We start from the raw sequence: 15,777 nt of genomic DNA on the forward strand, positions 1-15,777 counted from the left end.
TGTTCATTGGTAAGGGTCTCAGGAAGGTATAGGAATTAAATATAAAATCAATACCTTGTAAAGGCTTCGCCTTACACAGGAGACCTTAAAGAAAGACCTACAAATATGGCTTTTTTTTTTACATAATCTGGCCCATGTTAACCTCTCCTGGATGTCCCTAGCTTGTCAGCACTCAAAAGGGTTTCTCCTATCATCACCTGTCAGCCCCAACCCAGCCCATCCCATCTCACCGACTGCTGCCATTCTGGAGATTTCTGTTCCAATAGATTCCATCATTGAAATTCATACCAAGTTAGGTCCTTCTGCTTATATCCTTTTAGGACCCCGTGTTACTTTTCCTCCATAGCTCTTGTTAAATATGACTATTTGATTAATATCTAGCAACTTCATAGGACCGGAAGCTCCACAAGGGGCAGACATCATACCTACTTTATTGGCCAGTCGATGCCCAGTGTCTAGATCAGTGAAGAATTTACCAGCCGTAGGATCAACATATAATTAGTGCATAAATTTCTATGCCTGTAGGTATTTGACTTGCCTTTTCATCACCTCGGGTTTCTTTGTACATTTGTTTGATTTTAATAACAAGTAGCATGGAATGGTGGAAAGATCACAGATTGTGGAATTAGACACACCTAGTTTAAATTGAGCTGTTACATTTTATTTGTCTAGATTCAGATGAGAGAGATACCAGTAACTGATGTTCAATTCTCATCCTCTTCGATCTTTCAATCGAACGTTCACTTTTACTTGAAAGTGTCCCCTTGGCTTTGTGGTCTCACTGTCTTATATTCTCCTCCTAAATCTCTGAACACTTCCTGGGTTTTCTGTCCTTGTCCTCAGAGTTGCATTCTGTGTCTTCTTCACATTGGGCACCATTTATACAGAGCTCTCATTTTTCTCTTGTAGCTTTAGCAGTCCCAATCTGAATTTTTCAGCTGCCTCACTGATAACTTCATGAGAACACAATAGGAAAGTATTGTAATTAACCCCAGAACCATGCTGTAGTGATGTTTGTCCATCACTTGTAATTCTGTATAGTTTGAAGCTTTAGGTAATATTTTAGTGAATCACTTATAGTTTATTCCTAATTGCTGTGGAAAATGTATTTTGCACAGTACTAGTTCAGGTTCACTTACTTTGTAATAAGGACAATTCCTGTGTGTGTAATATATAATATACAGCTGCATCTATCATCTATTACAAAAAGAATCATCTAATATTTCACTGAATTACCTCAGAGACCACGGATCTCTTCTAATCCATCCATAGCACTTTCTGAAGGTAAATACTCTTCAGTCAGATATTTAGACAACTTTTCAGGGCACTCAAATCTATAGGGAGGGAGATATGTATTCTAAAAATAATTCTAATAGAAGATTCAGATATTAGGATAAGAAATGTATTCTGGACATATTTCTGTTATGGAAGACATCCCCAAACCTACTAAAACTATCTGAAATGGAATAACCTTCCTTGATGGGGAGAATAAAGATTTGACTAATAATGATCCAGAAAAAATCAAACCTGCCATTCAGCAAAGAGAAATGACTTTTTTGTGTGTTTGAATAACTTCTGATAAGTCAAGGTGTTTTCTTTGATAAAAAATGTATTAGTTACATTTTGAGCTTCACATTACAAGCTTTGGAGTGAGCCACATATGTTTTTAAGTTACCCTGCAGCCCTAGAGAGCAAGAAAGACAAAAAATAATCAGGTCTTAGCTGTGGAAGGTACAATTGGACACCTTAGGAATTGAGACTTACTCTCCAAGGTACTTCTCCCAACTACTTTCTCATGTCATCTCTAAAATCAGTTGCTGCTTGGAGACACGTGGAGACCAGGTAAATAAGAAGATAAAAATTTTGCTATGGCTCTTCTAAGTACCTACCCACCTAAAGTAATAAGACAACCATATACTAGAAAAGCAGCTACCTTCAAAGTTAAAGCCTAACTTCTTTTCCTAAACAGAAAAAAGAAGGAATAGAGAAAAAAAAGAGAGAAATACTGAAAACATTCTACACTTAATACTACTCCAAATCAGAAATCAGGTGTTCAACAGGCTTACATATCCAAAACTTAGAAGCAAAGCCTCTAGGTAACTATAAAGGGTGATGGTGCCTCCAATGAGCTCTAGCCATTTGACTTGTACACAAACCCTTCGGGAATTTATTCAAGGCCATTTATGGTTATTTTATGCCATACTAAATACATTTTCACATTTGAGAGCTAAGTCAATATCAGTTTAAAATAAAGACGTTATGGGGCTTCCCTGGTGGCGCAGTGGTTGAGAGTCCGCCTGCTGATGCAGGGGACACGGGTTCGTGCCCCGGTCTGGGAGGATCCCACATGCCGCGGAGCGGCTGGGCCCGTGAGCCATGGCCGCTGAGCCTGCGCGTCCGGAGCCTGTGCTCTGCAATGGGAGAGGCCACAACAGTGAGAGGCCCGCGTACCGCAAAAAAAATAAATAAATAAATAAATAAATAAAATAAAATAAAATAAAATAAAGACGTTAGAATAAAGAAATAGGCAGGCTTCAGTTTCAGCAATGATGTAACTCGTTTGAACCTATTCAACAGACAGAAGAAAAAAACTAAACAATCAGGGCTTCCCTGGTGGCGCAGTGGTTGAGAGTCCGCCTGCCGATGCAGGGGCCACGGGTACCTGCCCCAGTCCGGGAAGATCCCACATGCCGCGGAGAGGCTGGGCCCGTGAGCCATGGCCGCTGAGCCTGCGCATCCAGAGCCTGTGCTCCATAACGGGAGAGGCCACAACAATGAGAGGCCCACGTACCGCAAAATAAAAAACAAACAAAACAAAAAACAAAACTAAACAATCAGTAGTATCTCAAAGAATACAGAACATGTGATATTGGGGGAGGGACATGGAATCTTATCCAGCAAAATAGGTCCTGAGGAAGCAATATATGATAAACAGCAAAAAACCCTGCTGATCATAAGACACCAAGAAAAATTAAATTTAGAATCTTCTGTGCAAAAGAGTGCAATTTTAAATTTTTATTTAAAATGGATACAATTCGGGACTCCCCTGGTGGTGCAGTGGTTAAGAATCTGCCTGCCAATGCAGGGGACATGGGTTCCATCCCTGATCCGGGAAGATCACACATACCATGGAGCGACTAAGCCCATGAGCCACAACTACTGAGCCCACACGCCACAACTACTGAAGCTGGTGCGCCTAGAGCCCGTGTCCGCAACAAGAGTAGCCCCCACTCACTGCAACTAGAGAAAGCCCGCGTGCAGCAACAAAGACCCAATGCAGCCAAAAAATTAATATAAAAAAAAAGGATACAATTCAAGGTTTGGTGTTCAAAGAAGTCTTCAGCAGTTCATAATTTTTCCTGTGCTGTTTACTTACTCTCATTCCCAAGCCCATCCTCTGTCCTCTGCATGTGATGCTGGGGCTTGCCATTTTGCAGAAGCAAAATGAGCATCTGACAATGAGAGGCAGTGCGAGACAGAACGGAAGAAGGAAGGAAGAAGACACTTCCTCCTGCTTTCCAGCACCCTTGAGCTCTTCTCAAGCAGCAACAGACAGTTGGTGCCAGCCTATCAACGCTCTTAGCACTCCCGACACCTGCCCCTGCTGAGTTCTTCCTCAATAACCAATTCGCAAAAGAGTGAGCACAATTAGGGCTTCCCTGGTGGCGCAGTGGTTGAGAGTCCGCCTGCCGATGCAGGGGACACGGGTTCGTGTCCCGGTCCGGGAAGATCCCACATGCCGCGAAACGGCTGGGCCGGTGAGCCATGGCCGCTGAGCCTGCGCGTCCGGAGCCTATGCTCCGCAACAGGAGAGGTCACAACAGTGAGAGGCCCGCGTACTACAGACACACACACAAAAGAGTGAGCACAATTAGAAGGCTGCTGTTTTGTACCACTACATTTTGGGATAACTTCTTGTGCAGCAATAGTAACCAGAACATCAGACTTTTAAAATTTGTCCTCCACAGGAGGTGCTCAAGTAATATTTTATTGAGTAAAAGAATAAATGCTGAGAAACTAGATGACAGAAGGTGGTGGCAGTATACCAATGGTATTCTCCATTTAGTCCCTAAGTTGGCATTACATTGGCCCTAGAATGAACAAACTATCCCAGAAACAGTTCAGAAAGCAAATTCCACTCTACAAAGTGAGTAGGTTTTTTTCCTTTTCTTTTTAATGAAGAGGAAGGTATTTTTCCTACCTTACAGTTGAGGAAGGCTACTTGTGAAATACTGAGCAGGAATTCCCACGTTTCCCATACTACCACCTCAAATTCCCGTTTATTCTCATCCTTTCCTGAGACTGGACTCGATTTTCATGCTATTTGAAGAATTTCTAGGAATTGGTGTTAATGAAGTGCTTATACTATCTCATCAGCCTAGAATTAGTAGTTTTGTGAAGAATGATTATTAAACAAGTTTTTAGCTTTAATTGACTAGCATCAACATTCCAGATGAAACTCAGATTTTAAATATTTACATGAATGACAGTAACAAGGGGCACACGTAGCACCCAGATCTGGGTTCCTAATATCATTCTCCAGCCAAATAAACCAAGGCTCCCTGGAGAAATGGCTGATTGTTGGATTAGGACAGGAAATGTACAAGATGAGCCTGGGTCATCTTATAGTTCCAGAAAGTAAAAAACTGCTCAAAATTTAAAAAGCCCAAACTGATGGGGGTATGTTGAAGGAACATAGGCACCAAAGAAAAGAAGTCCCAATAGTCAAAGCTAGAAAAATTTGAGCAACAGAATAAATAAAGTAGTGTTGGATTATAATCCAAAGTATAAAATTAGTATCCATTAATCCATACTTATATAAATAAATGATTGAATAAATAAATAAATGGAGAGAATAGGTAAATTCCTCAGGCAGAAAAATTCCAAATAATTTATACACACACTCCACTTTTAAGGAAATGTACTATAACTTCCCACTCCTTAAGTGTGGGCTCCACAGAGCAATTTCTTTCCAAGGAGTACAGTATAGAAAAAGACAGGGGAAAAAGAGTAACTTGACATTGGTGAAAGATATCAAGGAAGAAACAAATAAGTGGAAAGATAGCCTATGCTCATGGATTGGAAGAATTAATACCGTTAAAATGTCAATACTACCAGAAGCCATCTGTAGATTCAGTGCAATCACTATCAATATTCCAATGGCATTATTTAACAGAAATAGAAAAAAGTACTCCTAAGATATATATGGGACCCCAAAAGACCCTGAGCAGCTAAAGAAATCCTGAGAAAGAAGAACAAAGCAGGAGGTATCACATTTCCTGATTTCAAGCTATACTATAAAGCTAAATTAATTAAAACAGTGTGGTACTGGCATAAAAACAGACAAATAGACCAACAGAACAGAACTGAGAGCCTGTAAATAAATCCGAGTACATACAGTCAACTAATATTTCATGAGAGAGCCAAGAATCCTCGGTGGAGAAATGACAGTCCCTTTAATAAATGGTGCTGGGAAAACTGTATATCCACATGTAAAAGAATGAAACTTAAAATCTATCTTACAACACTCACAAAAATTAACTTAAATGAACTGAAGGAAAAAACCTACTTACTTTGTATAGTGGAATTTGCTTTCTGAACTGTTTCTGGATTGTTTATTCATTCTAGGGCCAATGTAATGCAAACTTTCTTTTCAAGTTAGTGTTTTTGGATATATTCCCAGAAGTGAAATTGCTGGATCATATGGTAGTTCTATTTTTAATTTGTTGAGGAACATCCATGCTGTTTTCCATAGTAGCTGCACCAATTTACATTCCCAGCAGTGAGCAAGTGTTTCCTTTTCTCCACATCCACTCCAGCGTTTGTTATCTCTTGTCTTTTTGATGACAGCTGTGCTAATAGTCATGAGGTGATATCTTATTGTGGTTTTAATTTGCATTTTCCTAATAACTAGTGATGTTGAGCATCCTTTCATGTACCTATTAGTCTTTATATATCTTCTTTGGAAAAAATGTCTATTCAAGTCCTTCGCTTATTTTTTAATTAGGTTATTTGGGTTTTTGTTTTTGCTATTGAGTTGTATGAGATCTTTATATGTTTTGGATATTAACCCCTTATCAGATATATGGTTTTCAAATATTTTTTCCCATTCTGTAATTTGTCTTTTCACATTGTCAATGTCTTCTTTTGCTGTGCAGATGCTTTTTTTAGTTTGCTGTAGTACCACTTGTTTATTTTTTATTTTTTGCTTGGGCTTCAAGTGTAATTTCCAAAAAAATTATTACTAAGGCCCACGTCAAGGAGCTTTTTCCCTTTAATTAATAATAATGTATTAATATTCGTTCATTAATTGTGACAAATGTACCATACTAATAAAATATTATAATCATAATCAAACTAGATAACAGGTTGGAGTATATGGGATCTGTCTGTACTACCACCACAATAATTTTGTACCTCTAAAACCATTCTAAAATAAAAAGTTTATTTAAAAAAATGTTCACATGTGCTGAGTTTTGTCAACATAAAAAAATTATTGACAAAACTCAATAAAGTAACTTCACCATGTGTACAATTGCCCTGTTTACTGTCGTCTCAATGACTAGGCTTAGAAGTTAAAAGCCTATACAAGTGTCCACTCATAAAGGGCAACATTAAAATCCTGCCAAGTTTGCTGATTAATAGTCTGGGTGCTGCCATAGCCAGGCTGTTCCAAGGACTTAGAAAAAGGAGCTTAGTCATCTGCCTAATCTCTCCTTTATTAAGTTTAATTTATGGACTGTGAGTTTCACTGGAGTGAAATCTTGAGCACAACAGCAAATTGTTGAACAGAAAAGGGATGGCATGGAGGCTGAGGCCCAGGAATCTCAGAAACAAAAGGGAGCTACAATTAGTGAAAGACAGTAAGGGCTTCACATTGTTGAGATTGTCCCAGAACAGAATAACTACACCTAACTTTGTCCCCACCCCTTCCCACTTAGCCCAGCCCAAAGAATCACTTTGAAGGTCCTAGATTTTCACTGTTGCCTTAAATTTTGGGAAACAAATAAAATAGCACTTTAAAAAAAGGTTAAAGCAGCAACATATCTTAATTGTATTCATACATTTGCAAGAATTTAAATAATTTTTCATCTGTAATATTTAAAATAAACTCCTAAAAATATGTGGTACTAACAGGAAATGTCTAGGCACCCTTCCAGAAGTGACCTTGAAGACCATCTTTGTACCACCTGGGCCACATGTCTCTATTAGAGGACAGGAAAAATAAATCAAGACCTAATAACTGAGGAGGGGTGAAAGCCATCATTCAGGGTGTTGCATTCATAGTGGAGCTTTGTGGCTTTCCACTGGCTTCAGGTCAATTTGCTTTAAGAGCAGGGTCCTGTGAATCCAACTGAATGATCAATTTATTCAACTATTGTATTTCATAAATTTAATAAATTATTTAATTGTCGAAGTGTTTTTCAAAGTTTTCCTTTCAGTTTCAACCCTTACCCCTGCTCCTTCTACCTTTTCCGGCAACCCTGCCCCTGCATTTTCTTCTACTCCAGCCTGTTAATTTTTTACGAATGTAGTTGGCTTTTCCTTTAATCACTGGCACAGAAAGAGTCATGGCATAGTGCCAGACCCTGTAGACGTGTAAAATTTCTCATAGTGTCTCGGGCTAAAGTAAGTACAGAATCAAAGGCAGTGGCAAGACCCAAATCTACAAAAATAAAGAGACTAAAAATCGTAAAAGGAAAGGCTCTCCATCGACATATAAAATGGCAAGAATAGGAACAAGAAAAGATGTAGGTGCAAGTGCTGAATAGGGGCTGAAACAATATCAAAACTTTGGAATATCCTATTTGGCAAACAGGATTTTTAAAAAACTGATCTATTGGCAAAATGGCTTTCTGCAAATTGATCAATTCTCTTTTGACAATACTATACAGCCTCATCATCAAACCAAATTGGACTCCTCTGGGCTTTACCAAGGACACATAAGAAATTAATTGGGAAATAATGTTCAAACAGCCATGCACATAATCCCATTTCTGGTTTTCCTTTCCACCTTACTGTGTGCCTTGAGTAAAAGCCCAGAGCTGGCTGGATTTCAACATTTCTATTGATTTAAGAAAAGGGAGAAGAAGGAGAGAGAAACTTCTTTCATTTTCCTAACTTCTAATAAAATCACCTGACATATAATTTGTGCCTGCTTTTGTTGCTTGAAATGAACCCACTATGATGCCAGAAACCTCTTGAAAAGAATAATAGGACTTATTAGTTGTCTATTTTATATACAGTAGTGTGTATACGTCAATCCCAATCTCCCAATTTATCCCACCCCTCTAAACCCCAGTAACCATAAGTTTGGTTTTCTACATCTGTAACTCTACTTCTGTTTTGTAAATAAGTTCATTTGTACTCTTTTTTTATATTCCACATATAAGCAATATCATATGATATTTGTCTTTCTCTGTCTGACTTACTTCACTCAGTATGACAATCTCTAGGTCCATCCATGTTGCTGCAAATTATTTTGTTCTTTTTTATGGCTGAGTAATATTCCACTGTATATATGTACCACATCTTCTTTACCCATTCCTTTGCTGATGGGCATTTAGGTTGTTTCCATGTCCTGGCTATTTTCCATGTAAATAGTGCTGCAATGAACATTGGGGTGCATGTATCTTTTCGAATTATGCAGAAAACTAATAAGGACCTACTGTAGGGCACAGGGAACTCTACTACTCAATAATGGCCTATATGGGAAAAGAATCTTAAAAAAGAGTGGGTATATGTATATGTATAACTGATTCACTGTGCTGTGCACCTGAAACTAACATGACACTGTAAATCAACTATACTCCAATAAAAATTAAAAAAAAAAGAAGAATGGGATTCTCCAGTTATAAAATAATTTAGGAACTGGTAAAGACTTCCCTGGGACTTCCCTGGTGGTCCAATGGTTAAGACTCCTCACTGCTTTCACTGCAGTGGGTATGAGTTCGATTCCTGGTCAGGGAACTAAGATCCCATTTGCCACGTGGCCAAAAAAAAAAAAAAAAAAAAGACAGTGGAGGAGGGTACTCTAGGAATTTAAGGCAGCACAACCCCCAACGTTTTATAGGCTTAATTCCCACACCCTTAGAATAATAATATGAAGTCATGAATAATAGAGTCTTGTTCTACCCAGCAATCTGTTGGAAGGAAGAAAAGACTGGAAGGAGGGAGAGAAAGAGGAAAAAAGAGGGCATGGAAAGACGTTGTGTTACATTCTTGATACGGCCACCAGGGAGCTCAGCATTGTGGCCATGACAAGATAAACATTTTCCCACCTTTTTCACACTAGTCACTCCCAGGAACAACCTCGTCACTGTTCCCTGAGCACACTGTCCTTAATCAGACCTCTCACCCATGATTACCTTTTCATTCTGACTTTCTGAATTCCACCTATTTTCAGGGTCCAGTGGAACGGTCCCTTTTCCAAGCCTTTCCCAGCCATCCTGCTATCTTACCTTACCACCCTGGTATCTTCACCCCTGCCATAAATTGACAGTGAGTTTAGGAAAGAAACTCATCTGAATTTTGACCCCTTTTAGTTTGTATAACTTACTTAGAAATGAAGGAGCAACAAATGCACTGGACATGATTATTTCCTGTGTGTATTGTCTAAAAGGTCACTAAAGTACAAGTCTTTTTTCTTTCAGCAGTGCTGGACCCATTGCAGGGGCTCTGTGAACACCTGCTGGGTGAACATATAGATTAATGAATAAATGAACAAGTGAATGGGTGCCCTGAGCTAACAGTTGCAGACAAATGGAAGAAGCAGGAGGACATAGAGCAAAGAGTCAGGTTAGGGCCCTTTCACTGGCTCAGCGCACTCTTTCCCACAGACCTCTCAGCTTTCTTTAGAGATTAAAACTCAGTTGTTTTGAAATAGTCATGGCAAAGAAAGTGAGAAGACTTCAAAAGAAATATGAATGATTTCATAAACATGGATCCCTACATTAACAGCCCTTTATGGGCAATAAAAAAGTCATAGGAGGCAAATTTAAAATAAGTCTCCTGGGGCTTCCCTGGTGGCGCAGTAGTTGAGAGTCCGCCTGCCGATGCAGGGGACACAGGTTCATGCCCCGGTCCAGGAGGATCCCACATGCCGCGGAGCGGCTGGGCCTGTGAGCCATGGCCGCTGAGCCTATGCGTCCCGAGCCTGTGCTCCGCAACGGGAGAGGCCACAACAGTGAGAGGCCCGCGTACCGCAAAAAAAAAGAAAGAAATAAAATAAAATAAGTCTCCTTTCCAGAGCCCAATGGAAAAATAACCCTTGAACATCTTTCGTCTATTAAGTCTACGTTTCCAGTAATGAGGAAGCTCAAACAACTCCATTTCCTGTTTATGTAAAATTTTTATCACTGGATGCAGGGAAAAATATTCATTTTGTTGGCCTTCTCATGAAGGTATCACCCACTCACCAATGCCCTATTCTTTCAAAGTACAATTCATTAATGTCACCACCGGTCACCCAAAGACCAGATTGAGGCAAGCCTCATGTTTTCTTTGTGTCCTGCAGTTTCACAAGGGAAGAGTTTGCACTTGCCTAATATTTCATCTTGTTCCATGTCTAGGGGTTTTGGAAAGCATACTGTAAAGTTCCACCTGGGGTCTGTGTGAGTGATTCCTGGATTTGGACTGGTTTCATTTTCTAAAGCAAGCCGGCCTGCCTTGGTGCCCTTTTAGTGATCTTCTTTGCTGTAAACTGAGCCAAGATTGATAACTATTTATGTGGCATTTGCTCATTGCCTGCTTTCAGCTGGCAAATGTCAAAACTCTGCATTTGTTCAAACTATATTCTTGTTCTGCCAACACACTGTAGAGATAGCATCGTCTAGAGCTGGCCACTGTTCCTGCTAATTCCCTCATTCAAGAGGGCAGGGAAGCATGTGATTCTGGTAATTTGCCTGTGACAGAACTTTTATAGCCTGCATCCTTTTTGCTTACTGTGCCCAGATGTTACATGATACTTTACCAATAATGCATATTTGAAGGAATTTTTCTTATGTGTTTGTTTTGAAAAAAATTTATGCTTTCTCCATGTTTTATCATTCCCTCTCTCTTTCTCTCTTTGTCTCTCTCTCTCTCTTAATGTATGTATGTAAATTCTTTTCTCAACCATTTGAGAGTAAGTTGCAAAGACAATGTCCCTTTCCCTCAGTGTGTATTTCCTAAAAAACAAGAACATTCTCTTACAAATCCAGAGTGTGTACAGTTTTCCAAATCAGGAAATTTACATCAGTACAGCACTGTTATGTAATCTACAGGCCTTAGTCAAGTTTTGTCATTTGTCCTACTAACTACTTTATAGCACAAAGATTTTATACTTTTTTCTGGTCCAGGATCCAAGCCAGGATTAATGTTGCATTTGGTTTACTTGTGTCTTTATTCTCTAATAATTCAAAATAGTTCTTCAGGCTTTCTTGGTCTTTCATGGTCTTCTAATATTTTTGAAGAGTAGTGGCCATTTATTTTGTAGAATAACCCTCAGTTGGGAATTTTCTGAAGCCTCTTTATGGTTAGATTGATGGAGCTGCCATCAGGAGGTATCTATTTTTCTCATTAATGGTGATGCTAACTTCAGTCACTTTGTTAAGGTTTCTCATCAAATTTTCACCCACCTGTTTTCGTATCTGTTGATGATTCTTGACTAAAACAATTATTACTACAGTGATTTTCAAATGGTGGTTTTCTGAATATATTATGCCATCTGCACTTGTTATTTGCCTTTCTACTGTAAAAAAGGACTTTTCCCTCTTGTTTATTTATTACTAATGTGCTTATTAATATTAATATGCATATTCAATATGGATTCATGAATTCACATTTTATATGTCAAAACCCAATTATTGTTTATTTTGATGCCCAAATTACCTCAAATTTGGCCGGAGGGGGTCTGTTCAAGCTGGCTCCTGTGTCCTTTTGATGCATCCCATTATTCTTTGAGCTCTTCCTTACTTTTTGGTATAAAAATATATTCCAAAATTATCTTGAACTTCTCCAGCCCCACCTTTAGAATTGGTGATTTCTATAAGGGATCTTTTTTTTTTAAATTGAAAACCGATACTTAAAATCCAAACTCTGGGGCTAGGTGTGCTAATTGGCAGTGTCACTGTTCTAAGAAACTCCCAGTGGGTAGGGTTAAGAAAAGCATGCATGTATGTGTGTGTGCGTGTGTGTGTGTATGTATACACAAACTTACATTTATATTTATTTAAAAATCTATGTATTATATATCAAAAACTGAGTTCTAACTGATAACCTCATTTCCAATCTAAGATATGAGTTCTCAAAATGAAAGGTCTAAAGAATCCCAAGCAAGATAAATGAGACAAACATTTTTTAAAAAATCCCATTCAATTCATATCAATTAGAATGTTTCAGCACATCAATTAGAAAGAGAAACTCAAAATGGGATTTGATAGAATGCCTGGAGAAAATGAGAATCTAATTAGATTTATAAAAGAAAAAAAGAAGTTATTTGGATTTGTAGTTCTGTACCCAGAAAAATATGTATTTTTTAAGGTTAATAATATGAATAAATCTTTGGCAACTGTGGTCAAAAGAGAGAGGCAAAAATCATGAACAAAGAGGGGATTTTCATGGAATTTGGTAAGCTATTTCTAAAATTCAAGCAAAAGAAAAATGTGTAAGAACAACTAAGACAGCTTTAAAAAAAAAAGAGGGAAGTCTTGTCCTAACAAATACCATGGCATACTATAAAATTTTAAATAGCAAAGCAGTGTGCTAATAGAAAAAATAAACATAAACAATCCAATAGAAAAAATCAGTGAGTCCAGAAGCAGAAATTATGTATACAAGGGAATTTCTTACATGATAAATGTTGTCTTCATATTGAAGAGAAATTCTAATACATTAAATGGTATTGGAAAAACTAGCTACACATTTGGGAAAATATTAAATTAATCCATAGTTTTCAACATTCACAGAAATACATTTTATTTTTTATTTTTTTAACATTTTTATTGGAGTATAATTGCTTTACAATGTTGTGTTAGTTTCTGCTGTATAACAAAGTGAATCAGCTATATGTATACATATATCCCCATGAAATACATTTTATACGGGTTTTAGACCTACAGGTAAAAAAGTATACAAATACAAGAAGAAATATGAGCTAATATATTTATCAACATAGGGCATGGTGTACATAAAGCAACTGATATAATGAAAAATATTGAGGTCAATAAACTTTCAAATTTTGTAAGGTAAAACAAAAGCCAAAAAAATTGTAAATCATAGACTGTAGGAAATATTGATTATAGTACTGTAACAAAAATTATTTTCTCACAAATTAATAAAAAAATCAAATAAACAATGAGCAGTTCATAAGAAAGCTGGCAAAATATATTAAGAAGAAATTCAAGAGGAAAAAATATAAATGACCATTAAACATATAAAAACTAAAAGAAAAAAATGTTAACCTCTCTAGTGATCAAGAAAAATGCAAATGAAAATAGAAATGAACTTTTTCTACCCAACAGTCTAACAACACATGAAGTTTGATAATAGAAAATACTGGCAGATCCATGGAAACTGGTTGCCATAGATGGGACATTGGTATGGCCCTTTTTTGTTGAAAATTTAACAGTATCTATTAAAAGAAAAAATGCATATCTTAAGTCTCAGCAATTCCACTTTCAAGACCTTCTCTGGAGAATTATTTCAATGTTCAAGACAGTGTATACAATGATATTAATTGCAGATTTATTTGTTGTAAGGAAATATTGGAAAAATCCTGTGTCTATCAATGTGAGAATTACTATCAAATACTATAAAACAGTTAACATGTATCTGTAAGGTATATTGTTTAGTGAAAAAAAAAACAAATTTCAGAGTGAAATACATAATATTCTATGTCAAGAAAAAAATCCAACCAATACAACTTCAATGGAGCAAACAGATGCATTGTGAACATACAAAAAATTATTTAGAATACATCTCACACAATGGTAAAACCTGGGAATGGATTAAGATATCTCAGAGTAAAAGTTCATTTATGGTTGTAGCAGATCTTAGTAAAGATATGCATTCAAGAAGAAATGAGGGATGAATTTACCAGTAAGAAGCTGAGCGACCATCATACCTCAGTGCTAATGTATCAGTTTTACAGACTCTCTTGTAGTTATGAGTCCAACATAAGATTCACCTCCCCCCCTACCAAATTTCCAGGAATTGTTATAGAATCCATAAGGTTTTTAAAAAGTAAAAACAACAACAAACCATATAAATTTGCATATGATTTATTTTCATTCTCTAGATGTTGACCACTTGCCTTCTCCCATCAGAGCATAAGCTCCACAATGAAGACAGAGACTTTTTGTTCTCACCAATCTATTCCCAAAGCCTGGAACAGAGATCAGTATGCTCATAAAAGTTTGACTCCCATTTATGAATTTAAAGAGAGGGAAATTTGATGATGATGATTATTATTATTATATTATAGTGATGTTCCACATTATTAGTGACCTTACATTTCTGAGGAATGACAAAATTTCTTTTGTACCCATGTTTCAGATCATCTGGCTTCCCAAGAGCACTAGGAAATGCCGCTTCTCTCAAGAAATCAATGATAAATCTGTGTCATGGAAAAGAAAGTCCCTTCACATGTGTTTCAGCCACTGTTCCTGCCCCATGGTGGTGGTGGTGAGGTGTTTGCAGAAGGACCAGATAAGGCCCATCAGGGGTTATTGGTGGAACGGCAAGGACAGATAATATATATTTGAAACCAATCCAAACACACATTTTGAAAAAGGGAAGTGATAATAAATGAAACCAGATATACAATTTGAAAGCAAGGGCAGTCAGAGTGAATAAGGTAAAATATATACATAAAGATAAATTTCGATAAACGTTTGAAAAAGAAAATGGTCCCAGTATAATATTGATTCAGAAAGGCATACAAGAATATGATATTTAATGTAGGGAAAAGCATCATGACAGTGGTTCGAGGGATAAAAGTTGCATTTTCTTATTAGTGTCTTATCTATTGATTCCAATCAGGTCCACGCGGCAGCAGGCACACTGAGAGGCAACCAGACACTCCATATTTAATGGAGCTTTGCACCAAATATTCTGAAAGTTAAAAGCTCAATTCACAAAACTCTAAAAGGATTTTTGTTTGAATTTTATTGTCAAAAGACTCATCTGCTTGGACTAAGGGAGACTGTCCGTTTTTTGTTTTTTTTTAAATTTTTATTTTATATTGTGGTATAGTTGATTTACAATGTTATGTTAGTTTCAGGTGTACAACATAGTGATTCAGTTATACATATATCCATCCTTTTTCAGATTCTTTTCCCATATAAGTTATTACAGAATATTGAGTATAGTTCCCTGTGCTATGCAGGAGGTCCTTGTTGATTATCTATTTTACATATAGTAGTGTGTATATGTTAATCTCAAACTGTCTGTTTCTTTGAAATTAGCCCTTGTACCAGCCCGCAGTTTCTGGGCAAGAAGTGGAATGAAGAAAAGCCTCTTAGTCCCTAGGGAGGGCAATATTCCCCAATGCCCTTTCCATCATTAGTGAAGGAGGATAATCAAAAAAGTACTTTCAGGGCTTCCCTGGTGGCGCAGTGGTTGAGAGTCCGCCTGCCGATGCAGGGGACACGGGTTCGTGCCCCGGTCCGGGAAGATCCCACATGCCGCGGAGCGGCTGGGCCGGTGAGCCACGGCCACTGAGCCTGTGCGACCAGAGCCTGTGCTCCGCAACGGGAGGGGCCACAGCAGTGAGAGGCCCGCGTACCGAGGGAAAAA

This window comes from Mesoplodon bidens (genome assembly GCF_964165515.1).
Source record: "Mesoplodon bidens genome assembly, chromosome: 20".
NCBI classification, from domain to species: domain Eukaryota; kingdom Metazoa; phylum Chordata; class Mammalia; order Artiodactyla; family Ziphiidae; genus Mesoplodon; species Mesoplodon bidens.